General features: G+C 39.2%; 1 protein-coding gene across 4 annotated transcripts in view; it reads left to right on the top strand.

Annotated features, from left to right (window-relative positions):
* Ptprr (protein tyrosine phosphatase receptor type R) overlaps positions 1-27,417 on the top strand; it is a 235,564-nt gene that overhangs the window by 104,295 nt on the left and 103,852 nt on the right. Inside the window, exon 1 of one of the 4 annotated variants that reach the window (XM_041673800.1) lies at positions 15,727-15,825. The exons of 2 other annotated variants lie outside the window; for them this stretch is intronic. The gene's annotated coding sequence lies outside the window, so the exon portion shown is untranslated. Of the gene's footprint in view, positions 1-15,726; positions 15,842-27,417 lie in introns of those variants that run through there. One more of the 4 variants, XM_041673790.1, reaches the window with a different exon arrangement.

The raw sequence follows: 27,417 nt of genomic DNA, 5'->3' as shown, positions 1-27,417 counted from the left end.
GAGCCACCATGTGGGTGCTGGGAATCCCAAAAGACTTCTCTGCAAGAACAACAAATGCTTGTAACCTCTGAACCTTCTCTCTAGTCCCCGATGCTTCCATTCTGAAAGACTAAATGGTGTCTTTAGTAATGTTAGACATTTATCAGGCATGCCTACCAGAGTAGACATGTAAGCAATGCCTGCTGTAGCCCAAATTCAAAGAACTGAAGGTAGTCTGAGCCATCTCCTCCACCTACCACAATTGCTAGCTAATTTTCAAGGAGACTTTTATTGGGGTGCAGCTACTAAAAATAACTTCAGGGTGGACCTTCATTGTAGACAAGCTTTGACTATATAAATTTATAGGGGAAAATCAAATTTACGAAGATACATAGTGTGACAGAGCGACATCACTGGAAAAGTACAGCTGTATTTATCTGACTGTCCCTGGTTGTTTGTCTTTTCTCTGCGCACTGTCTTACAGGAACAGATCACAAATGTGTCCCCCCATCCCAGAGTTCATCTACATAAGGTGAAAATTAACCCAGTCGCATTCAGGGTTCAGTGTTGGCCAAGATTAGAGAAACATCAACAATGAAAATGTTAAAAATAATCATTTAGAAGATTTTATTGAATGTCTTCAGAGAAAATGGAATGTTAAGTTGTTCACTTAGCTGTTGTGTTCACCTTTTCCCTATCACTGTTAGCTTAATTTGTTGTAATAATAGATGAAATTACGTCCCATCCATTTGGTGTTTACTGTTGATTTATATTAAGCTACCTGAGACTTTCCATAAAGGAATCAAAAATATATTGAATGAAAATTTATTATCTAGCTTTAAAAATGTGTAAGTTTATTGCATGAGGGAAGGGAAATGTTGGTTGAAGAATACAGTTCTTCAACAGAAGAAATAGTTTGAGAGATCTATTGAACAACACGGTGACTATACTTAAGAATAATGTATAAAATTGGCAGGGAGATCATATCCATTAGAAAAATACTCCACAAGAAGGGACAGAAAATTAAAGACAACTGCCATGCAATAAAGTTTAATTTTCACAGGTAAGAACACTGTGGTTCAGTTGTCCTGGCCACACCCAGTGCTCAACCAAGTCCCATTCTCTAGCACTGCCATCTCTGCCACAGACCTTCTGCTTTTGTGTGCTCCTCTTAGGGTTACAAAGTAACACCCACAGCTCTAACTATGTATCGGTGTTGGGGGTGGGGCAGAATGCCTGTCCCTTTTATAAGAGAACATTAACTGTCCCTGCAAGTTTCAAAAGTGTTTCATGTATCACACACATCTGTGCAGGCAGGTCACAAAAGCAAAGGTTTTGTTTTCAATAAAACTTTCAATTCCATTAAGTTTGATTTTTTTAAAAGTAAGATATTAAAACAAGCTGATTAAGAGAACTTTTGTCTTTTCTTGAAAGACAGATGCATAAGTAAATTGTTTTACTGGGGAAAATATGTCCACATACACAGATTCAGTAGGGCAGGGATAAATATGCTATAGAAACAGAAAAAAAAAGAAACTTCTGATTTGTGGTAAGAATTTCAATAAAGTAGCACTTAAGTTGGGCCTTTTAGAATAAATGAGATTTGGTAAAGGAGTTGTAAGCCACCATTCAGCCAGAAGAGCAAAGAGGTTGGAAATGACACCTAATACTTAGAGAATAGACAGATGAAGTTTTGGTGTGCATTGATAGAAAAATTACATGCTGAGAATTTACAAAGACATTTCTGGGTTCATTTATGAAGTGTTTTTATTGCTGTGCCAAATAATTTAGCTTTTACTGTTTCCCAGAACTTAAAAAAATAAAATTTATTACGTACTAATAAGTGTTGGGAGCAGCGAGACCCCAGATCCTGAATTTCTTGTAATCCCCTGATCTGAGTGCCTACAGCTGCTCTGAGCACGAGACCTTCAGGAGTTCCTGATGGCGGCAGGAGAGTGGTTTCTGGTGGGTTTGGCTAGGGCGTGGCTATCTCTATATAATCTGCCCTTGAACACAATAAAGGGGGCATTCTTGGGGAATTCAAGGATGACCCGTGTCGCTGTCTCTGTCTGTGTGTGTGTGTGTGTGTGTGTGTGTCTGTGTATTTTAACCCCCAGCCCCCTTGCTTCACTCGGTAACTGGGTAATAGCACACCGAGCGCAGACACAGGGGTGCGGTGCACAGCAAATAAGATGTGATGATTTAGACCCAACCTTCACTGCCTGGTCCCTCTTTCCTACCACTGCATCCCATATCCTCGGCAGAATCCTTGACCAAATAGAATTTCTTGCCACTGCCCCCAAACAGCATCCTCATTCTACACTCACAGGGTGCCTCTTGCTATAAATTCTACTGAAAGAAGAATTTATAAATTCTAAACTGAATTGTCTAAACGGAAGGGCTACCCCCATTCAAGGCCCATCCGAGAGACTATGGAAACCTGATGTGGAATGCCTCTCTGTATCCTGCGAATATGTCTTATTGCCATTCGTTAAAAAATAAGCTGCTTTGGCCTATGGCAGGGCAGAATATAGCTAGGTGGAAAATCCAAGCAGAGAGAGGGAAAAAGAAGGTGGAGTCAAGAAGACACCAGCAGTCGCCAGAGGGATAAAATACCTGGCATTACCGGTAAGCCATGGGGTACGTGGCGATACACAGATTATTAGAAATTGGTTCGTTTATATGTAGAGCTAGCCAGTAAGAAGCCTGAGCCATCAGCCAAACAATTATAATTAATATTAGCCTCTGAATGGCTATTTTATAAGCAGTTGTGGGGACCAGTGGGTTGAGAGAGAAACCAATCCGTGGGACCAGGCAGGACAGACAAAGTCTCCAGCTATAGAAACCCATCTGATAACTTGGCCACATCCTGTCCCTCTGCATTGTACTGCTAACAGAGTTTATTGGACTTGCTATAGTTCCCTGTTGGAATGGATGAGGTAGGACAGATCCAAACTCCAACTCTGGATTCATATGTCAGCAATGATGACTCAGCCCCAGCTCAAGGATGGTTTCATTTCAAATGATTCCAGATAAGCAGAGGGTCTGAACTCCACTAAGATGCAAATGACTGAGTGTAGCTCCCCAGCTTCTTTCTGGGTCCCTCTAAAATAACTCTGTAGTTGGTTATTTACCTCAAACCTATGGGAATAGGGCGCCTACTAAGAAGGCCACAACTATAGGTTCAATGACTGTTCCACCTCTTGACCATGAAAGGGACCACTTTAGCACTTCAGAATCTCTCCATTACCAAATAATGATATTTACTTTGGCAAAATTTTATATCCCTTATACACCAACTTAATCATAATATTAAAACTATTTGTGTATATATTTAAAATGGTAGCCTGGTGGTTAAGTGTGTAGTACCTAAAATCAAACTGTCACAGTTCAAATTTCAGCTTACAAGGTATATAATCTCAAACAATGCACCTCAATTTCCTCATCTTTGCAATAAAAAAGCATAATAGTAGTGGTACTGAATCGTGAGGATTAAAATGAGACAGTCCATGTAAATGCTTTAAGCCAGTGTCTCAGATTAACTGACCTGACTTGTCAAATTTGGACAGTTATCTTAGGGAAGAAAGCCCTTACTCGTATTTGTAATTTCCGGCATTTCTTATTTACTGTTTGGAAACGAATGCATGTCTAAATTAGTTGATTTTAGTAGTTCATGGCTTCAGAAAGGAAAGCAACAACTGGCAAAGGATGGCGTAGAGTCAGGAAGTCATTGACCCCATTGAGATGCAGCCAGATTCCAGGAGTAGCTCAATGGCAGGCCCTGTGTTGACTCTCAGGACCAAAGAGGGGAAGATAGAGGAAAGAAGAGATCAGGGTAGAAAGCACCATAAACTGCTGGCATGAATGCAAAAGTGACAAAAGTTCTTCAAAATCACAGGCTTTGACTCGGTGATTGTGATTTGATGGTTTCTGAACAAAGAAATGTTTCAGAAAAAGAGATGAACAAAGAATGTTGCAGAAGCAAGGTGTCTGTCAATAAGGGTTAATTAAATAAATTTTGAAATAGTGACACAATAATATAAATCCATAGTTCAAAATTTAGAAAATGTCAGTATCTATTAAGTGAAAGCAAAAAGATGACATTATTGAGCATAAGGCCATTTCTATAATATATATTTGTATGTGTATATATATATATATATATATATATACACTCTTATTTACATATGATAGAATGAGTCCAGGAAGAGATACATAAAATATTAATTACCAACTTGAAATTGAGTGTAAATTTTATTTTTTTCATTGTACCATGCTTTTCAAATATTAACAGTGGACAATCTGAAAAAAAATAGGGTTTTTGTGACATTGACCATGAAACTTGAGTTTTTACAAATGCCACTGCTACAACTTGTGGTTTGTAGTTTGTTCTTGCTTTCGCTCGGGCTTCCGGAAGACTGTCTTTGAATGTGAAGACATTGGGCGGTGTAGTGGCTGCCAAGTTCATTTCTATCATTAGCTTTTGTCTGACCTTGAACTAACCTCCTTAAATTTCACTGAACCATATGAGTCCTGTACAGTGTTGCTCTGGAGGGGTTGACGAGTTTACTTCTGAATTAGCTAGGACTGAGGGCCTTCAGGTGCTGAAACTACACAGCCAGCTAAGCAGCTTTATGTAAAGAAAATACAGAGTTTAACTAGGCTTGTGTTTTACACACACACACACACACACACACACACACACACACACACACACCAGGACCAGGAAAATATGGCATCACAAATTTCAAAATACAAAATGTAAGAAAGCACACAGTCAGAGTCACACAACAGATTAATTCTTTGTTAAATCTCTCTCCCCTTCCTTTCCTCCATTCCTCTTTCTCCAGATTAATTCTTTGTTAAATCTCTCTCCCCTTCCTTTCCTCCATTCCTCTTTCTCCCTTCCCCTTTATCTCTTCCTTTATTCTCACTCTTTGTTGTTGTTCTTGCTGTTAATACTCACACTGTTGTATATGGAACTCGGGGCCTTGCACATGCTATCACGGAGCTGTCCACCTAGCCATGTACTGATTCTCCCCAAATGCCAGATACTTGTACTATCTTGAAAGCGTGTGCTTCCTGAATATTTCGCCCAAATCTCTGCACGTATACAACCACATTCATGCTTGCGTGTGAGAACGCGCACATGCGTGCACGCAAACACATACACACTTTAGTCATTGTCAGGAAGGTAGATTGTATGTGGTTCCTCGGAATGAAAACCAATTCTGTATCCTCATCAAATATGCAGAAATGACCTAACTGTACTCAGAAGGAAGGAACCGCACTGACTTCTAATGGATGATAAAGTACAGGGTAGAATTTCTTTCCTGAGTTTTACTTATCTTATTTCTGCATGACCTCATTCTGTTTCAGTGAACATTGTTACTGTCTTCATGTCATCCTGTAATAGAGCCAAAGGTACTGTATAAAAACCTACCCATCCATCCATCCAGTGATGAATCTTCCACTCTTCTTACTGTAAGACTCGAGGCTCCATGCTCCAAATGCTTTAGGTTAATTGCTCTTTGTTTATTTAATTAGTATCTAACAGATAATTTTTTTAAAAATACGGCAGGTATGGGTCAATGTCTCAGTGGGTCCAGATGCTGGTCATCAGACCTGATGACTTGAATTCAATCTTCAGAACCACGGGCTAAAGGAGAAAGCCAACTTCTACAAATGTCTGCTTACCTTCTCAGATACATGCATGCCCCCACCTAAATAAATAATATGTGTAAAAAGTTTTCATGTAATTTTAAAAATAGAACTGTGTCAGAATTGCATGAGAAATTCAGTGCCTTGTTATTACCAGTAATATTCAGAACCACTGTAACTGCCTTATATTATATAGCTAATTTTTCTATTTTGGAAAAATTGGACTTCCACACTGCTCTTCTCAATATACTCGTCACTCTGTAGCAGAGTTAATCAAATAGTAATTTTGAGAATCATGAAAGGATACCTGTGAAAGCCCCTTAATACAACTGTTTTAACTTAAAATTTTATATTTCCACAGACAGCTGCCTTTAGTCCGTGCTGCTGTGCCTCATGTAGTTAGATAATTCATAAATATCATTTATTTCACTTGAGTGTGGACTCTATGTAACCTAATATCCTTCCCTTGCTAGTAGGGGTTAAAGTCATGGGTGATGATGTTTGGGGCTGCACAAGCACTCTCTTCTCCAGAAGTGTGGAGCAAAGACAAACTGACACCGGCTCCCATGAAATCCTCTCCTCGGTAGCAACAGCCTACTCTGCTACAGCTCCACACCATCTGCTCCCCCCTCAGAGCTCAAGGAATGGAAGCCAGCATTTTCCACAAGAACGCAGAAGGTGTAAGAGAAAGGACCCAATCATGTTTTCGGTTATAGGTATCATTAAATGGTTGGGTTCACCTGGGTTCTCTAGAGAAACAGAACCAACAGATGATGGGAATGGTCATAAATAATGAGTCTGGGTCAAAGAATTTTGCTCATGGCTACGGAGTGAGAATCCTAAGATCTTCAGTCTTCAAGGTGGAGGAGATGCAGGAGACTGAACGGAACATTTCATGACTCCAAAGGTCTGAGAACAAAAAGAGGTTATGGTGTACATTATAGCTTGAGTTCAGCTGGAAAATTGACTCAAAGACAACCAGGCAGGGACAGTGAACTCTCTTACTTTCATAGTTTAGTGGAGGCCCATCTCCTCTAAACAATACTTTGCCAAAGCCCCTGTTCCAACAGTCAGTCTCATCCAGAAATATCCCCCACATAGACACACACATTAAGAACTGCTTAACTAAATATCTGGGTATCCCGTGGTCTAGATGTGTTGACATCACAGTGAGTTTCAGTATTGTAGAACCCATCCTCAATCCTCAGAGCCGAGAAAATTGATTTCAGAGGTACCTAGCTTTTGCAATTTGTAGTATAAAAGCCTCTTGGTCTTATTATGTGGTTGTTATTATTATATTTTCATCTAAAGCTCATTCTAATACTTCACCATTCTTTCTAAAATTATTATTAATATGAATTTAAGCATATCTTCAACATATTAATAAATCTCATTTTGTGTGTCGAGGGAGAGAAAATGTACTTGGGTAAGTAGACACATGGCCTTAGGGAAGTTGTTAGTACTCTTGAGATGGTTTGCTCATTAGTAAATGATAATAACTGTACCAACTTCACAGGCTGGTTTTGTTGTTTATTTTGTTTTGATAGAGGACCTCCCTGTGTAGCTAAGGAATCCCTAAAGTAAGATTGTCGTGCCTCTGTCCCCTGAGTGTCATAGTTATAAGAGTATATACCACCACACCCAGCAGAATGGCTTTAAAAATAAGATAGTCAAGAGTTTTGGGAGGTTTTATAGGACTTTTTAAAAAATTATTATGCATGCAGTTTTTTGCCTGAATGTATGCCTACGGGCCAGAAGAGGGAATCATATGTCATTACTGATGGTTGTGAGCCTCCATGAAGTTGCTGGGAATTTTGCTCAGGACTTCTGGAGGAGAAGCCAGTGCTCTTAACCTCTGAGCCATCACTCCATTCCCTCAGTATCCAAGGTTTTAAACATAAGCAATTAGAGTGACCAGGCTATAACAGATGCAATCAAAATATTTGCTCACTTATCATCATGTAAAGCCTTGTGTATCCAAGTCTCTCCTTAGCTCTTTCTTTTTCCTCCAGCTCTAATCACTGGCCCAATGTCGCTGCTGGCTCTGATCTCTCTCTCTCTTTCTCTGATGCTCTTTCTTACTCTGTAAGCACTTGGGAAATTCCCTATCAAACTCTTCAAGCACAACACAGAAAAGAGAACCATGTTTCTCCACTCCAGAGGGGAAAGAGAAGATGGTTGAGACAAGGGATTCATGGTTGGCTCATGGGCCTTGTTTGTTTAATTGTTGTTTTTCTTTGTATTGGTACTGAAATTGGTGTAAATGCCCACATTTACTGTAGTTCAATCCCACACTCAACATGGGCATTGTGTTTCCAGACGCTTGCTGCTCTTCCAGGTAGACTGACAGACTAGACATCAGAGAGAACAGAACCCCGTGAGCCATCTTGCATTTTAATTACATTTCTGTGACTGTCTGTTCCTTTTGTGTTACCCGTCATGATATGATTAAAAGAGCTGGCTGAGCTCTTTGTTGCTGTTTTTTTCTTCGCTGTTTCTTAAGGTTTTGCCCTAAGACCATCCCTGCTGCGTGACAAATCACTGTAACTTGGATTATTTAGGGTTCCACACATTTACAAAGCGTAGTTTAGACTGAGCTTAAACAAAGTCCACCTTCTCTTTGAGACAAACGATGCGTCAAACATCTGGGATGTTCATTTTCCCATCATCAAGAATATTTTCTGATATTATTTCCCAGAAGGAGTGGAATTCCTGTTACTTAATGAAATTCTTATAATACATCATATACACATCATGTGAACAGTGCTATGGCCCTTTAACATATTAAGTGATCTTTATAGGGGTACATATCAGCTTCCGTTATAGTTATCAACTTCTTTGAGATATTATCCTGATAAGCTGAATCTGAAGATAAAACTGTATTTAAGAGGAAACAAATATGTGTTTCTTTGACCTCATTTGAAATCCTCCACTCTTGGGGAATTGAGAACAATATGTGTACATAACTATAGAATAACACACAGTCTGCCATGTGTCAGGAATTAGGTGTGTCTTATTTAATTAAGTATGTGTAGCATTCATATGACACACGGATACATGTTTCTAACACAGAGCTATATTTTCCGTGTAACTAAATGCTTTGTTTGATCTATTAAGTACATTGGACTTTACTTTGAAGATAAAGGCTGATGTGTATGGGTACAGTCATGAAGGCAGGTGGACCTTAGACTTCATTTCCTCTTACCAAGGAATAGATTGCTCGTGGAACCCCTGTATTCCTCAGCTGGAACCCCGAGACTGATCTTTCTTATTTCTTTCATTTTTGCTTTTTCATTTTGTGCTTTTTTCACCTATTTACATTCTTTGTTACTTTCTGTTCTCTTCTACCCATTTGTTCACTGAAATTATTATAACCAAAAAGAAAGATAAAAGAAAAGAAAAAAGAAAGAAATTTAAAAATGACTGAAGATACAGCACAGTGGTATAGTGCTTACCTACTTAGTGTGTCTGAGGCCATGCTTCTCAGAATAAAGACTTTTAAAATCACAAAGACTGTAGAGGCAAGTTTTAGTGTTGACAAAAACAGGAGTAAAGATTCTGCAATGGCTTCATCTATGATGACTGAGCTTCTCGTGTGGATTAACAAATGATAACAACGTCTAAAAAATTTGACTTCCTCTGCAGCAGGAGTTACAGTAGGTACAAGAATAAGCAAAGCAACGTGACTCTGCTCTCATACATTCATACATAAGATTATTAGGCATTAGGTAAGGGATGTAGCAGGTGGGTATCAAATCCTAAGAAAGTGAGGTTAGAAAGGGCCTTCTTCTGATTATATGATGAGAGTAACTTACAGAGGAAGGATATTTAACCTGAAGCTGGAGAAGAGCAGGGTCACACAATCACAGGAAAGATAAGAGAATAGTTTCTAGGAGGAAAGAACAATCCATTGTGTCAAACCACTGCTGAGAAAGACAGGGGTATATAGACGTCTAATGCATGTGGCCCTGTGAAGGCCACCAGTGATCTTAGCAGGACTGGCTACTTTTCATGCTTGGGGCACTGTCACACGAGTGAAGAATGAAATACAGATAATGCTAAGGTACAGGTTATGGCCTATCTGCTTGAGAATATCTGTGTGGATCCTTCTCAGGAATAAGCAATTATTTCTCAACATAGGAAAGGAGCAACAGCTTGAGAGAGAGAGAGAGAGAGAGAGAGAGAGAGAGAGAGAGAGAGAGAGAGAGACGCAGACTGTATGTTCTATTTTCTAGGAAGCATACAAATGCTTATATGCTGGCAGGCTCAAATGGAAAAAAAAGTTTCCTACCTTACTAATTCATTTTCAGTTGTATGAAAGGAATTTAATTCATTTACCTATGCCTGGAATTTTCCTTAGTTTTTAGGATTACTTTTAGCACTGATAAAATTACTGATTGTATTCAAACAAAAGGCAGATTTCCAGACCACACATCTACATCACCTTAAAGGCAAAGGAGCTAGTGGACAACTGGTAGGATCCAGGTCATGGTTATATAGCCAAATGCTTACAAAGCTGCAAAATTATAAATTAATCAAAATATGTTGCCTACTTTTATGAGGTTTGTATACACTCATTTCTATTATACTTGGTGGGGGGTCAAGAGGAATAGAAGACAGATTGTTTGCTATTAAACATGTACAAAATACATTTTGAACATACAGAAATCACAAGATGCTTTTTGAAAACCTGCTTCTTAGTACTTAAACTCCAGAATCTCAGACACCCAGAAGTATTAAAAACTCCAATTCTGTACAGAATTGACATCAAATAAGATGCTTTTGAAAACCAAGCATGTTTTGGAGTGGGGTGATGGTTTGCCTGATGACAATGAATCCTGCAACTTTGCCTCTGACTTTGGAATAAACTGAATGATAAATTTTAAAGTTCTCATATATATATTCCTAGTTCCAATGCGGTGCAAACAGAAATGGTGTTTATACACTTTCTAATGGAGTGTATGAATAATGAACGATGAGGCAATATTTTATCACACAGTAATAAAAGTTGGAAATAATGCACTCAGGGGAATTTTGATGAGTTAATAACAAACATATAAATTTACACTCACATATTCAAAGGGATGAGAAGTGATCTCATTTATTCTAGTGTTATTGTGAAATTTTCATTCATGTCTTGTTAGAAAGTCATCTTTAGTTGATCTCATTTCTTCTTCTTATGTTCTGAAGCTATTTCAATATCCTAATGATCCAAGTGAACTTTCTTCAGACTTCAAAACATATTTGATCATATTTCTAGTTTAAAGGGTTTTTCTGGACCAGGGAGACGGCTCAGTGAATAAAGCATTTGTCATTCAAGCATGAGAAGTGGAATTCAAATCCACAAGAGGCAGAGACAGGGGACCACTGGGGCGAGCTGGCTAGCTGGGCTAACTGCAGTAAGGTGGAGAGAGATTTGAAAGCATGTCCAGATCAACTTTAGGGCTTCTACTTGCATAGGCACAAACACGTATACGCACCTACAAAGACATGTGCACACACACTACATGTACAAACAAAAAATTAGAAATAAAGAAAGAAGAGAGAAGAAAGGAAGGAAGGGAGGGAGGCATAAAGGGAGGGAAGAAGGAATGGAGGGATGATTTTTGGTTAAGGAATAGAAGTCTTAATTTAAACGCAAAGCAAAGGGAGCTCTGAATGAATGTAATTTATACTGCAATGCTAATGATGAGAAACAGCTAACCAGTTGAAAAGTGACTAAGAAAATAGCCTTCCAGAGTCAGTAATAGCCCTAAAAATCAAAATTTAAAAAAAAAACTCATATTGTCCTACTCTTTACAGTATGGCCATAAGACTTGTTTCTCTGCTACCTGACTTACTCCCACAGTGTCCTGTGAACCCACTCCCACAGTGCCCCTGCACATCCACTCCCACAGTGCCCTGTGCACCCACTCCCACAGTGTCCTGTGAACCCACTCCCACAGTGCCCCATGCACCCATTCCCACAATGCCCCATGCATCCACTCTACAGGGCCCTGTGCACCCACTCCCACAATGTTCTGTGAACCCACTCCCACAGTGCCCCTGCACATCCACTCCCACAGTGCCCTGTGCACCCACTTCACAGAGCCCCTGCTTCCTCAATTTTTCCCATTTCCTTCCCCTTGGGCAGGCTCTTTCATGAGAAACTCCTTAAGCATTCATGGACATAGGGCTGTTATTTTCTAGCTCACAAGTCTTTGGTTCTGGCAGATCATTTTGAATCTGCATATGGACAAACCATTGTTTCAAGGAACGAACATGATCATATCAGGCCTACATGCTAGAAACAGAGTTGGGGAAATGTCTCGGTTAAAAGCACCTGCTGCTCTTGCAGAGGACCTAAGTTCCATTCCCAGCATCCCACTAGGTGCAGGCTCACAACCTTTGAGCCGGTACAGTAGATAATCCATCCTGGATAGGAAGGCACTAAGGAAAAATATACAAGGAGGACAACGACAGACAATACAGTATTTTTAAATAATCTAGTTATGCAGACCTCTGCAAAATTAGTGTTTTGGTGGAAAGTTGAATTGAGTGAGACCCACTCCACTGGGACCCACAGTATCTTAGGGTAAGTTTCTCATGGTGAGGCCACCCATGCAAGAGCCTGTAGCTAGAAGGGAAGGGAAGAGTGGAAAAAGGGGTTGAGGAATGGTTCCTCAGTTAACACCATTGTTATGCAATCAGGAGAACCTGGGTTCAGATCCCTAGAATCCGTGTAAATTCAGGTGGCTGTGGCAGCCTACTTCGAACCCAAGTTTTGGAAAACAGATCCCTAGAATAAATTCGCTAGCTAGGCCAACATTCTCAGGTTGCTCTAAGTTTGACTAATATACTGTCTCTCAGAAAATATGGTGGAAGATGCGTTGGGGAAGTTTTCTAACAGCAGCCTCTGACATCCACACGCATACACACAAACATGTACTTAACACATGTATACCTATACATGTACAAACACATACATACTTATGTACACATGCTCTCATATCATACAAATGTACTCATGAAAAGAAAAAAAATATACTGGAAATAAGGGGAAATGGCAGAGATAGAGGCAGGAGCTTCTAAGGCAGGGCTCAAATAGGGCCATGTCAGATTCTAATTTTATTCTGAATAAGTTGAGTTGCCCCCAGAGAGTTTTAAGATAGTACTGACATGATCTAATTTGTAATTTAAAAAAAAAAAGTCTCTCTGGCTTTGTGCAGAGGCCAAAGGAAGCTGGAAGCAGAGAAACCACTTAGAAGCCTGCCGCTATGATCCGTATGCTGGACCTGGGGTAGCAGTGGTGCAGGTTGCTGGCGGTGATTTTGATGTGAGTGTTTTTCATAGGCAGGACAGACATCGGCTACCAAGAAAAAGAAAGAATGATACTGTGTTTTTGTTTTACTTGAGGTGTTTTTTTTTTTACTTGAACATTGGAAGACTCAAGGTGCCAGTTAGAATGAAGAAGAGAAAAGAGGAAGGAGTCAATCCTGTGTGAAAGTGGGGAGCACAGGAGTCAGAGGAGTAAGGCTGACATCTGAATGGGTATGTTGGTACACCATTGGATGGACAAACCTTGAGCTCTCAGGGAGGAGTTCTGGTTAGTTCAAGATGGCGGTTTGGAGAAGAGAGTAACGACTGAGCACTGGATTCTCCAGGGTATATAATCTGGGGAGATGAAGAGGGAAAATAAAAGAAGATTGAAAAAGACTGATGAAAGAAAAACAAAGTAAAGAGAGTGTAAGGTCTTGGAGCCTAGGAAAGACACTCAGGAGAAGGGAGGAGTCATCTGTGAGGTGGCATGCGGATGTCGTTGCGGATGCTGATGCCGTTGCCGATGCTGATGCTGGGTCAACAGGATGAGAACTGAGGACCAAACGGTGGAGATGGAGACTCACATTTGATTTCCTGGCAGCCGGTGCCACAACTGGTACATAGAAATTACCCCAAATCAGAGTCCTTGTTTGAGCCTCAACAATTCCTCACTTGCAGGGACATGATGAAAAGTAAAACAAAGACAAAAACAAACAAACAAACAAACAAAAAAAAACCTCATGATAAACTCCTGCGTCTCTCCCCTTAGTTTGTACCTGTCACCTTTCCTGTGGAGTAGTAGCCTGCTCAGTTCTGCAGATGGCATGCTAATCAATCAGAGAGAGAGAGAGCGCGCCTAAATAGAGATGACATCCAACAGATTGTCTCACCTCACTCAATCCTAAAGGCACAAAGATTCAAGTAACTGAGTGATCTTCATATCAGCTTTTATAACGTCATGGTCCTGACTCAGAAAAGGGTTTCTGGAAGTCTGCAGTCATTGCCCTGAGCCTGCAGTCACTTTGGATTCCAGGAACAGCCAGATGCTGAGAAACAGGTCACCCCATGAGACTATCTCCCGGGCAGGTGCAATCATATCAATAAAACTGCATTGGCCCACGGGCTAGCTCGCAGAGCCGGAACTGAGAATATGACAGCCAGACCACTAACCAAGGCTGCTTACTATCATGAGACCCCCCCACCCCACCCCTATTGCCCCAATTCTTCTTCTGTTTGCACCTAAATCTTACGTCAGTCCTAGCAGGTAGACTGGGATGCCTAATTTGGATCTTCACAAAGTGGTCATTTGGATTAAAATCCTTTCTTGCTGTTTTCGTATTACTTTTTATGGTTTTCCTTGGGGCAAATGGCTGGACCTGACATGTTAAAGCCCCCAGAATCAGCCCTCTGACTTAGGACTCTAGCAGAGAAGAAGGAATGGAAAATAATAAGTTATAGTACAGGCAGACAGGAAAAGGTATTAAAAACAATAAATGTTGCAACAGTTTCCCTTATAAAGGGTAGCATGAGGAATAAATAGTAGCTGACTGAGAAAGCCTCTTGATTTGTGTAGCTTTAAGTGGGTCTTTGCTTGTTTTTTTTTTTATCAGTCTCCACACTGTAGCCCAGGCTCACTATGTTGCTCCTCCTGCCTCTGTCTCCCACATGCTGAGATTATGTATGTATGCCACTGAACCCCAGTGGCTTTGTTTTAGTATGAAAACGGTCTCAGGACTTTTGAGGTATACCAGAAAGATCTAGTAGAATCAATAATAGAAGAGATAGCCAACAATTGTCTCCCATTGACATACCAAAATTTATTTATGCTTTGGCTATTGATGTTCTTTCAAGTTTCCTCTGGTTATTTTAAAATAAAATTTAACCAATAAAATCTTATTTTATTCACTGACCGCATTTCACCAAGGTACATTTTTCTCAGGTGGAGAATTATTCGGTCAAAGATCATGAACATTTTTAAGACTATTAGGGGTGCTCTGGTCTCTTAAAAATTGATTTACCTTACTAGCAGTCTCGTATAAATAATTAAGCTTTATTGAAGTCTTACTCGAGTTATGGCATGAATCTTTATGTCGTAGTGGGATTCTCAAAGTGTTTAGATACTCGTACCCAAGGAGAATGACCTTAGCACTTACACACAAAGAAGATGTTTTCCCTTCCTTTGTTCTATCCTAATTGTTTTCAAACTAGATACTTCGCTAATAAGAAATAATTATAATAAGCATTTATTTTGAATCATGTGTTAAGCACAAATGGTATGTATGGTAGGAAAAATTAGTTTTTGAATCAGACCAGCATATATTTGCGTCTCCAACTCATTACTTGGGCATGTAATCCGTCACTTTAATTTCCTCTTCAATACATATGTGAATATTAATCTCCATTTCCTAAGTAATAAAGAGAGTTAAAATCAGATCTATGTGAGACCCCTGTTACTCAGTAAGAAAATTATTCATAAACATGGTGTCACTTTGAACAGAAGTTTTTTTTTTCTGAAAAGATCTTATAAATATACTATTTTCTTTTAAAGGAAAAAAAGGAAACATTTTTCTCATGCAACATATCTTGTCCACAGTTCATAAAATTCTCACTTTACAGTTTTGTTAACTACCACGGGGGAGACAAACCCATGAATTTCCAGGCTAGTAAAGTGTTGAAACTGCGAGCACCTGGAGGGTCTCCTGGGAAAGCACCGGCTGTGGCTGTAGACCAGGGCTCAGCAGTGTCTCTAGAAATAGCAGCCAGTGAGCGCCAGGTGACTAAAGGAGGCTTCAGCTCAGCTCCCAGGCTTTGAGATTAGGCGAGTTTGCAATGGTGAGGGAATAACAAGAAGAATACAAATGGAATTGAGCTACATCACAACATTCGGTCAGTTTCCAATCCGGTAAGAGAATCCATCGGGATGGGTAGAGGGCGGTCTGGGTCACCTCGTGAGGTTGGGAGCACAAACATAGGGATTTCTGTCAGTGGCTGTTTAAGTGAATCAGCAGAGAGAGAGAGAGACCCTTTTTGATTCTTAGAGAAACAGATTTAGCCTTTAAGTCTGAGATGAAAAATACCCTATGAAGTTATTCAATGTGTCTTTGCAGCATTGACTTACCATCCTTTGGAGTCTCGTGCAAAACCAACAACCACCTCCAAAGAACAGGATGACAAATGCACCCATTTGAACACAACCCGAGAGTTTGATAGAGTAAGCAAAGCAGACGTTTTCTCTGTTTTGTTCAGTGTATTTACCACACTGACATTTGAAGAAAGATGACCGCATTTATGATAATTAGAAAATGAAGAAGGAGTTACAGTGATCTGAGCTAGGAAATCTAGACATTTTTACAAGCAGACTTCACTAAAATGCCAGTCAGTATTTTCTGTTGTGATCTGGTCAGGGGACTGATGAATAAATGTTTTTTACATGAAATGCTCTGGCCTAGTTCTCAGCTGGGAGCGGAAGCTCCCCTGTTTTCCTTCAGCGAACCAAGAACCTTGGCTTTCAATCTTCGTAGCATTCACAATAATTTTGGCTCTAATTAAAATTTATCTATGATTTCATTAGTCAATCTGCATAGAAGGCAATATTCTCAGATAAAGAGACTCTCACAAAATGTTTGTGCAGATTTGTCTCAAAATATATTTATTGAATTCCCACTGTGTTCTAGAGTCTGGGCGTACAGAGATGAAAAATGAGAATCTAGTTTGAATGTTCGGAATAGTATTAGTGTCTCTGGTATTGATACAAAGTAATGGACAATTTTGATTTTATCTGTGGTCCTTAAGAATAAATAACAATGTCAAAAATAATGTGGTTGGTATTTCCATCCATTGTTATAATAAAATTGGATTAACTTCCTGTGTGATCCAATATTGCAGAGAATAATCACCCAGAATAGCCCAGATAAATCATTTGACTCAAGAAATCAAGCTCCATTTCCTATAAAATACAGGGCTGCCAGATCTTTTTTTTCTTTTGAGTGGATCTCTAGTAGGAAACATGAGCAGATAATAAAGTCAAATGAGGGCCAAAATTTCAAAGTAGCCTTTGAGATTCAGCAGGCAGATTTTAGAGAAAGGAAAAAGAAGGAAGTTTTCAATGATTTTCTTTTAATATCTATCATACAAACATACACACACACAAACATTTATATATAGGTTAAATGTATTATATATAATATTAAATATATGTTAATATGTTTAATACAAAGAGGGTTAGGTTTAGCAGCCAGATTATAGACTAAGGATAAAAAAGAGAGCTTTCAATGATTTTCTTTTAGTATCTACCATATACACAGTCACACACAAATTTATGTATGTATATATATATATATATATTAATATGCAGAGCGTTTATTATCTATTTAAACTTTTACTTACTAGATAGTAAAGCTCCAAAGGCTTTTTAATTTCTGATACCAAAATACCTTCCCCTACAGAGTCCACAATCTTCAACTTATTTTTTAAATTATCACCATGAATCACTCTGTTAATAATTAATGTTAACTTGTACAGTATAAGATTGGCCATGTCTATATTTAGTTGTAATAAGGAAGAACATATTATGTATAGCCTCTTTGTTCTTTTGATCAATTCATTTCCTTCTCTGAGACACTTTAATAATTAAGTCACAGGTAGAGCAAGCCTAAGAAACATCACAGACTCAGCCCTACTAACAGGGAAAAAAAGAGTTCCGCTGTAAGGATTGAGATGTACCAAGATGAAATTGGCACAGTAATGCTGCGGATAAAAGCTTTGTTGCAGACAACAACACTCAGAATCTTGCTTTTCTAGAAATGAGATGTCTTTCCAAGTGCAAATCACAGAAATAACACAGTGTGGGAAAATTACGTGATGATGATGATGATGATGATGATGATGGTGATGATGATGATGACGATGATGATGATGATGATGATGATGATGACGATGATGATGATGATGATGACGATGATTATTATTATTATTATTATGTTGCCATCTCCATGGGCGTACTAAAACTTACCCCACACTCCATCTTTATTCACTTTAAGTTACACAGAAAATTGTTAATGCCCACTGTGACAGGAAAATAATCAGGATTACCGAGGATGGTCAACCATAACATTTTTAGTTGCATCGCAAAAGCACATGCCAATAGCCCACACTTCGTCTTTATCATGTTTCTTGGAGAATCGTGTAGCTCACCAGATGAAGGAAAGCAAAGCCCTCTGACCCTCACTGAAGTGAAACATGAACTCCTCCATGGTGGGAATCTAGAGGAAAGAAACGTGTGACATCCACCCATGCAGGGTTTGACTTCAAGCCACTCAGATGTGGTTTCACAGATTGTGTGTGGTCTCCTGCCCTTTGGGGGCTCAACTTTTATATGAGATCACTTTCAAGTCTGGAAATAATAACCCCCTGTTGCCTGAGTACCCAAGCATTAAAAAGAAAAAAGGAGAGATAGGCATCTGACTCTTTTACTGTCAAAAAAAAACACCAATGGCCAGTGTAACATAATAACTTCTTCATTTTAATAAGAAGATATCTGTATATTTTGTGGCTTAAAACAACCTCGGTTTCTGACTAGAAAGCAAGTTCTCTGGAATATTTAAGGCTTATATCTCGTCTTCACTCATGTTGGAGGTTGAGGTAGGAAGTCTTATTTGTCCTTTCAGGCTCACTCTGTGAGTGAAGCAGTCAGAGAAGTGATAGTTAGAGATTTGTCATCTTTTTTTGTTGTTGTTCAGTTGTTTGCTGTTTTGCCTTTTAGCTACTGTCGGAGTTTTGGTGGTTGGTTGGTTGGTTGGTTGGTTGGTTAGAACTGAGTCTCACTATATGGCCCTAGCTGGCCTGAAATTTGCTATGTAGATCAGGTTAGCCTTGAACTCACAGAGATTCTTCATTACTGAGATTAAAACCACGCGCCACCACACCTGTCAAGTTTTATTATCATGAGGAGGTTCACCCTAGAAACCTAAATGTGTCTGACCTTGTTCTCCCAACAAGATTTGTCTGCACACTGTTTTCCTGCCTGGACCCAGTTTGAGCCACTTTCAGCTCACACTTTGACTGCCATCTTCTGCCCCCAGAGTGAGAAATGCTGAAGAAACAAGAGAAGTAGAAGCAACCCAAGGGGGGAATAAAATAGAACACAAGGAATAACAATAGGCGAAAATAACAATACAGAAGAGGAAACATAATCAGGGAAATGAAAGCAGAAACTTCTGTTGACGGGAACGTACAATAATGAGACTTGAAAAGTCTGTTGAAGCAAGTAACTTGCTCTTACATTCACTGACTGTATGCAGGATAAATTTAATCGTGGTTAAGTCACTGTTTTTCTTCCATCTTGAGTTTTGTGTTAAGTCTCTATCTCTCGCACTCTCAATCTCACCGTGTGTGTGTGTGTGTGTGTGTGTGTGTAACTTTCTACAAGTTTAGATAAATACAAAATCACAAAGCACAAAGACGAACATATCATAAGAATATGCGGTATAAATTCTCTAATTTATACAAGCTCTTGCTCCCCCAGTGAATATGTACTCAAGAAGGTCAAGGTTCTCATTACTTTACGATTTTTAAAAATAATTTATTATTATGATAAAGTCTATTATAATTATATAAATTTAGATCTCAGAGAAATGTATACAAAAGGGCTAACTAGTAGATTGAAGAAATCTTTGGAGACAAAAGAGAAAGGCTTATCACAGGACAAGATGAGTGAAGGAGGGCACTAATTAAGAGGTAAAATTAAAGCAGAGGAGAGAGATTAATGAAATAAAGAGAAAACTAGGTTATACAGGGCTTTCCAGATGAATCAGCTAAGGGATTCTAACCTAAGTTGCTAAATTTGGATGTTTTTTTATTGGCACTTAATTTGCAGTTGGAGAAAAAGACGCAAGACGAATATAAATTTAAACCAACAACTATAAAGACTCTTCCATGCCCTACTGAACTGGTTGAAGAATGAAGAGAGATGGAGAGGCCAGAGTCAGCAGACCTTCTTAAAACCTGATATTCTGACTCACATATAAAACAAAATATATAATTTTGTGGCAGTGAAATAATTTGAGCATTGTGTTTTCCTCTTTTCTGATTGCCTGATTGACTTTCAGGTAAAACTCCTTGATAGATGTGAAAATCAATCAGAATAAAGTGGCCCAACACAATCAGGCCACTTCCTGCCTGATGGTATTAATTGTTCTAGTCAATAAGCTTTGGGCCTCCATTTGAGCAGTGAAGTCACTACTCCATTTCTCTTTGTTCTGAATATCCAGAGAAGAAGCTAACTGAAAGAATTGTTTTCAGCGTTAATATACAATAAATTCATATTGATAAGAGCTAAGTCTACCAAGGATCTGTCATCTGCCAGTTCTATCTGTTCGCCATTTTTCTCCCTAAATTTTTATGTGTTTCCTAGAGTTTTAAAAGCTATTCTCATAAAAAAAAAGAGTACATGTCTCACCCCCAGTTGATATGTAAACTGGAGAGTTCGGGTTCAATAGAAATTACCCATTCCAGTTTGACCCCAAATCTTTCTCATCCTCCTGTGTTCCTAACTATAATTTATTGATGCAGAAAACTTATTTGGTATTTGCTTATCTACCTGCAGCTTCTAAATATGCAAGAAAAATTATTTGTTCGATTATCCTGTCATTATAGCCATTTCCAAAGCAGACGGGACAAAAGCTTCTAAATGTGTAAGCATAAAGGTCAAGAGAATCCTGCCCCATGTCTTACCTTTAACAAACAAGAAATTCATGTCTGTTCTCACCCACTACTGCCCATTACCTGCATCATAGTTTGTGTTAACTAAATAGCAAAGATTTACTTTCTCTTGTATATAGATATAGATATAGATAAAGATAAATGTATCCTCGCAAAATAAATGCAGTGCAGACATCAAAGAATATTTACCACTTTAATGATAAACTTACAGAACCGAAGTTCCAGCGTAGTGCAGGAGGTAGGGAGGAAAAAAGGGCCGAGCCACCTCTCCGTGTGCCCATTTATTGACAGGCATTCGCCCGAGGCAAACCCCGCCCCCTAAAGGGGCTGTCTTAACCCTACAGATAAAGATATAGATATAGATATAAATAGATATCTGCCTATGTGGGGACATGTGCATGTGAATACATGTGCTCACAAAAGCCAGGGGATGGTGGATTTTTTTGTAGCTGTCATCACGAGCAATGGCGAGCCACTGGGTGGGGTGCTGGGAACTGAACTCCAGTCTGCAGAAAGGTCAGTACATATTCATAACCACTGGGCCACCTCCCCGACCTCCAAATACATGAATTCTGTGACCCATAACTACAATAGAATGTTTATGTCCAAAACCAAAACAACAGGAATATGGAAATACCATTAACTTTGCATAGAAATTATCTTCAAACAATTGTGGACTGGAGTGAGAAGAGAGGTGGAGATGATCTAGGAGGAGTTGAGAGAGGGAAAAATAATCAGAATATAGTGTATGAAAAAAAATCTATTTTCAATTAAAAAACAGAAAAAATATTATCTTTGGGTATTTTTCTGCTTCCCTTAAATATATAATGATCAAGGCATCAGAACTGTTTTATATATAAAATGTGAAATATTCAAAATTAATTCTGCATATTTCTAAAGTGCATATTTCTCAACTGAGCAGAACCTGTCTAGAGCAGAGTCCTGTTTTCCATCACCCTTCCTAAGCCTACCACATAAGTTACCCTCTTTCACTCAGTAACAGCACAGTGTTGATTATGATGGTTCTTATTCGTTAGCTGCACAAAGATTTATTCAATACCTATTATGTGCCTGGTAATGGAGGAGATGTCAGAGAACCGGATAGACAAGTTCCCATATAATAGAGTTCTATTGTGAGAATACAAACTAGTAAATACAACATGTTGGTCAATAATAAATGCCATCTAGAAATAGAATAATGTGGCAGAGACCAGCGACATAGGAAGGCTTCTCTGAGGAGGTGAAGTTTAAATAGAGAACTGAAAGACCAGAAAGAGTTGCCACACACTAGTGTTGGAAAACCTTAGAAGCAGCAGGTAAGTTAAGGACAAGGCAATATGGTCAAAATGCCCATAGTTTGCTGAGGCCCTGTGAGGACAGAACGACCTGGATGGGGAATATTAGGAAAGAATCAGAGTCAACAGGGGCCAGACCAAGTAGGGCCTGAAGACCACATAGGAATATAATTCTAAATATGATAGAAAGTCACTGGAGGATTGAAAGGGAGACAGAAAGACAGAGAGAGGCAGACTAAACTCATGGGTAAAATAAAGTATTTTAAGAGATTTGCAAAAGGCAAAGAAACTTTCAAGAGAAGTTTTACATGTATGATCCCCTGTTTAGACAATGGAGAGAATCCCGGTCCTGTGTAGAAGTCAAGGCCTCACTTTTGGTGGTGTTCAGTTGAGCAGTTCACCAACCTAGAAAAATCCTAAAGACCAAGATGGCAGAAAACAAAAGATAAATCAAGCTCATCCCTAAATTGGGCACCCATCACAAGGCTAAGGGGACACAGAGGCAGAAAGAATATAAGAGCCAGAGGATGTGAGGAAAGGCTATGAAATTCTGTCTTCTGGACAAGACATAGCTATGACCCTCGTGAACTCATAGATGTAGTCACCCGCACAGGACAACAAAAATTCCAGGACAGATGAGGTAGATGATGCTCAAGTCCCACCCCTTCTGTGGAGTCCCTGACCTGGATACTTTCTGAGGAGAGAAAATCATTCTTTTCTGAGAATGTGGCCATGGACACAGTGGGTGGCCCCACATCCAAGCACATAGGGGCAGCAGTAACTGGATTTAGTGAGTCATTGAGTTGAGAGAGGTCATGTTGGAGGTATATGGCAGGAGTTGGGGGTAAGATATTGGGAATGTATATGACTATATTTCATCATACACCATGTGTAGTTTTCATCATACACCATGGAAAAGTTTAAAAGTTAATAAAAAATACATTAGAGAAATTGAAACTACACTAGAAACCAAGGAAAGGGAAAGGACAGAGAGCAGGATAGAAAAAAAATGTCACCTGAATAGAAGTATGTAAACATCTAGCAAGGAGAATATATAAACAGTGTGGCTAGAAAGAAATACAGTATATTTTGGCTCAACTGTATGTGAATGTGAGATTAAAATATTTAGAAACAAATCATCCACATATAGTGCAAGAAAGAATATTTCTGCAATAAAGTCTAGAATCTATAGATTTCAATGAAATTCCACATTACAGGAACTATCATACCAAGGAAACAGTGTAAGAAAGTTCTGTGTCTGTGTGTGTGCTTAAATTTAGAGACAAAGGATCTTATGAGATTACAGGCAGAAAAAATAAGTTATCTGCTACAAGGCTAGCCTCAACTTGGGGTATATTTTACAGTAACTTTAATTGCCAGAAGGCATTGGAATAATAGCAGCAGCTTTCCAAGGCAAAAAATAAAAATAGAGATTGAATTAAGAATCCAATATCCAGGTAAGATGTCATTTGTTACTAAAAGCATCATAAACATAATTTCAAAGATAAAATGCCTTCAAAAGTATAGCACTCCTGAGCCTCACTAAAAAGTAACAGATACTTAAATCCAGCTATATAAAAGATACATTCAAATGAAGAGCACAGGAATGGTAGAATCCTTCTAAGAAAGGAATCGAGATTCCAAGGAGAGGGACCAGCCCTTTGCCAGCTAGGCATATGTGAATTGACTCTACGGGTGGGGGAGAGAATAGCATGTTTACAAGCTTCAGGTGTGACTACAATGTATAGAGTGTAATATATGTAATAGATAGGTGGGTGAGGTTAAGACGGAAAGAACACTCAAGTTTGGTTAACCAGAGACCATTTAAAAACTGAGGGCTCTTTTAAGTATTTTGACTATAACTGCAATTGACTGGACTAGCATTTTGGACATATCATTATGGTGTTCATAATGGAAAATTAATTAGATGGGCCCAATAAGAAGGTTCACTGGGTAAGGGGACTTGCTACCAAGCCCGGTGACTTGAGTTGAATTTCCTGGAACACACGAATGGTAGGAAGAAAGAGTCAACTGAAACTGAGTGTTCTTCTGACCTCTACACGCTTCCATGGCATAACTGGGCATGCACAGGCACATACACACACACACACACACACACACACACACAGAGAGAGAGAGAGAGAGAGAGAGAGAGAGAGAGAGGGAGAGGGAGAGAGAGATGATGATGATGATGATGATGATGATGATGATGATGATGATGACAGATCTGAACTAAGATGATTAAAATATAGACGAAGATAAAATGGTTGGTCATTCAGGAGAGACTGAGAAAGAAAAACAGAGAGATGAGATGTTATTTGACAACAGACAGTAGAATAGACACTGCCAATTCACTGTCATAATAACGAAAAATATGAAGGAAGTCAATCAATCAAAAGGACTACCAAATATGAAACTTCATCATATAAAACATGTAAAGAGAAGACAATTTAGTTGTAGGTAGAGAGAGGAAGAAGTGACTGAGTTTCTTAATGTTGGGTTAGAAGCCCAGGTGGAATATCTATGTAGTAAGACACACAACAGAGAAGAATAGAAATGTGGAGTGCAGATGTAAACAGAAGCAAACGGCAAACACAGAGTGGTAAGACAGGACTGAGTATCCCTACAAACGCTTCAAAGACACAATAGAAAATTTGTTCTGGAAATCACTTGCCAATACAAATCCTAACCAAATACAGGGGTTTAATGACTGAGAATAGAGTCAGGAATAGAGACTCACTGAGACCAAGAAGGGGGTGCTTAACAAAGTAGACTTCTTTGCGACTATGGGGAAACAGGATTTCTCTCAAGGATTTTAGGGATTTAGCACCCAATTTTCCCTTATGTAACATGTTAGTTTCTGTTACTATAACACTTTTGCAAGTTTCAGCCCATGGTCAGTTGGCCTATTGCTTTGGGGGCTTTTGCACAATGGTATAGTATAAATTACTCAAAACCTGGAGACAGTAAGTAAGCAAAGAAAGAGAAGGGGCTAGAGCTTGGGGACTTCTCCAAGGACATGTCAGCTTGATCTAACTTCCTCCCATTAGGCTCCACTTATTAAGGCTCAGGACCAGGTCACTAAATCATTAGCATGTGGCCTCTGAGGGACATTTTAGATCCAAACTCATGAACATAGCAACTGTGTGAGTGACTGATTGCTATAAAATATCTTAACGTTCCCATTTAGAATTTCCATTTCTCCCTGAAAAGGAAATCTTTAATCATAAAACAACCAAGTGAGTCTTAGAATTCAGACTAAAATATACCGCAAGCTATTTTATGGTAACTTTAAAATGAAGCTATAGCCTTATTATATGCCTTAGAAATTTCTGCTTTATCTCATTCAAATCTATATGCAACAGCACAGAAGGACCTAAATGCTTCCAACACCTATTCACAAAGATGTAGGTGGCATGTACTCATTAATTACAGGAAGCCATGCTCCTCTTCTGTTGGGAATAAAATTGTCAATTGGTTAAGAATCCTTTCTTTTTTCCAAACTTGTACTCACATTCTGTCTGGCATGTATGAGGACCCCAAATAGACATATATCTATTTAATCTATACTTTAGCATCACTTAGTTTATGGGGTAATCGTCAGAGGTCCATGCCTGCTCTGTGGAATCAATCCAAGTCTTCCAGACAAGCAGAGATCAGAGGCAAATTATTCAAATGTTTGCTGCAGCAAGCCAGAGGGTTCTAATTTCTGCTGATTACCTCTGTGCATTTAGCTGGGTCATTCAAATTTCTGGTTCAAAGGCACAGCTTTTACCATCTTACAAAGTTGTTTTGTTGAGTGATTTTAATCTTGAGTTCCTATTTTACTTCCCATTTGAGACTTTAATACCGTTTCCACAGTGACAAGCCTCTGTTAATCATGGCCCTGGGAATTGAGCTCTCAAGGGTTTACACAACCCCCTTGTCTCTCAGTTCCCAGGGTTGATTGCAACTCCAAATCCTGCCCTTGGGGACCAGAGACAGTGCCTGCCTACTCAGCCTGCCTGAAAAACACAGTGGGCAAGCCAGAACTCAGTGGCTCCTCATCAGTGTTTCCGGGATGTTAGCTGAGACTTCTACCTTTAGTCACGTAAATAGCAGTCATATAGTCTCTGAGATCTAGCAACAGCTTCCATATGCCAGCAGTTTACATGGCAGGCTTTAGGAGGAAAGGAAGTCTTTGTTATTGGGAGCTATCAGGTAAACTGGGTTTTAGTAGGTAGAAAAAGGAATTAAGCTTGAAACTATAGGCTAACTATAAACTGAAAACTGCCACTGGTATCTAAATCCTGCTGGTCCTTGAAGGCTTAACTCAAGTTTTACTTTCTATATTAAATTGTTATTGACTTACAGGAAGCAGCTTTAAGCGATTAAAAACACAGTAAATGATATACAAACACATACAGATCACTACATGAGCTTTAAATGTTTTATTTTTTAAATTAAGTGTATATGCAGATATCTGTGTCAGAGTATATACGAACATGAGTGAAGTGCACAGCAAGGCCAAAAGAAGCTAGCGTCACTGGTGATTTGACTTGGATGCTGGGAACCAAACTTGGGTCTCTTGCAAAAGCAGTACACGCCTTTAACTGTTGAGCCATCTCTGCAGCTGCCATTACATGATTTTCATGCCATAAAGAATCACTCTCTGAAAGAAGAGGGTCACATCTTATTAAGATAGAAGACACAAACCCCAAGTTCAGTAGAAACTGTAGTGACAGGATGTAGTGAACACTCAAGGGGACAATGCTGTGGGATAATGCTTTGTATCCTGTAAAGATTTGTCACTCTCATTGATTTAATAAAACACTGATTGGCCAGTAGCCAGGCAGGAAGTCTAGGCAGGGCAACCAGACTAAGATAATTCTGTAAAGAGGAAAGGCAGAGAGTCGGTCACCAGCCAGATGCAGAGGAAGTAAGATGGGAATGCCTTACTGAGAAAAGGTACCAAGCCATGTGTCTGAACATAGACAGGAACTATGGGTGAATTTAAGTTGTAAGAGCTAGTTAATATACCTGAGCTATCAGACCAAACAGTTTATGATTAATATAAGCCTGTATTTGTTTCTTTGGGAGCGAATGACTGAAGGGCGGGGCGAGACAGACTTTTGTCTATAGAAGAATCCTTTTAAACTGTGGCTGTGTTCTTCAACCTCTCCCTTTACCTAGACTGAGATCAAGATTGCACACCACTTTTATGTTAAAGTGTTTCACTAATGGCTTTGTCTGACTATCCAATCAGTTCTCCAAGAGTAGCTCTTCTCAGGGGTGAACACCCAGGACTCAGCTGAATCTGCAGTTTGCATAGACTTACAGCCAGAGAAAGCAGCAAAAACACTGAGACCCTTAGTTAATTCCCTGGCTAAAACCTGGCAATTTCTTTTCTAAGAATTCTGACTTAGTCCTTATGTGTAGTTTAATTTTATCCCCTCAAGATCCTTACGTTGGAGTTCTAACTCCC

This window comes from Microtus oregoni, unplaced genomic scaffold, assembly GCF_018167655.1.
Source record: "Microtus oregoni isolate MIOR12 unplaced genomic scaffold, Mior012 000001F_ref0000356, whole genome shotgun sequence".
NCBI classification, from domain to species: Eukaryota; Metazoa; Chordata; class Mammalia; order Rodentia; family Cricetidae; genus Microtus; species Microtus oregoni.
The sequence above is the reverse complement of the archived record's forward strand: the minus strand, read 5'-3'. Positions and strand labels throughout refer to the sequence as shown.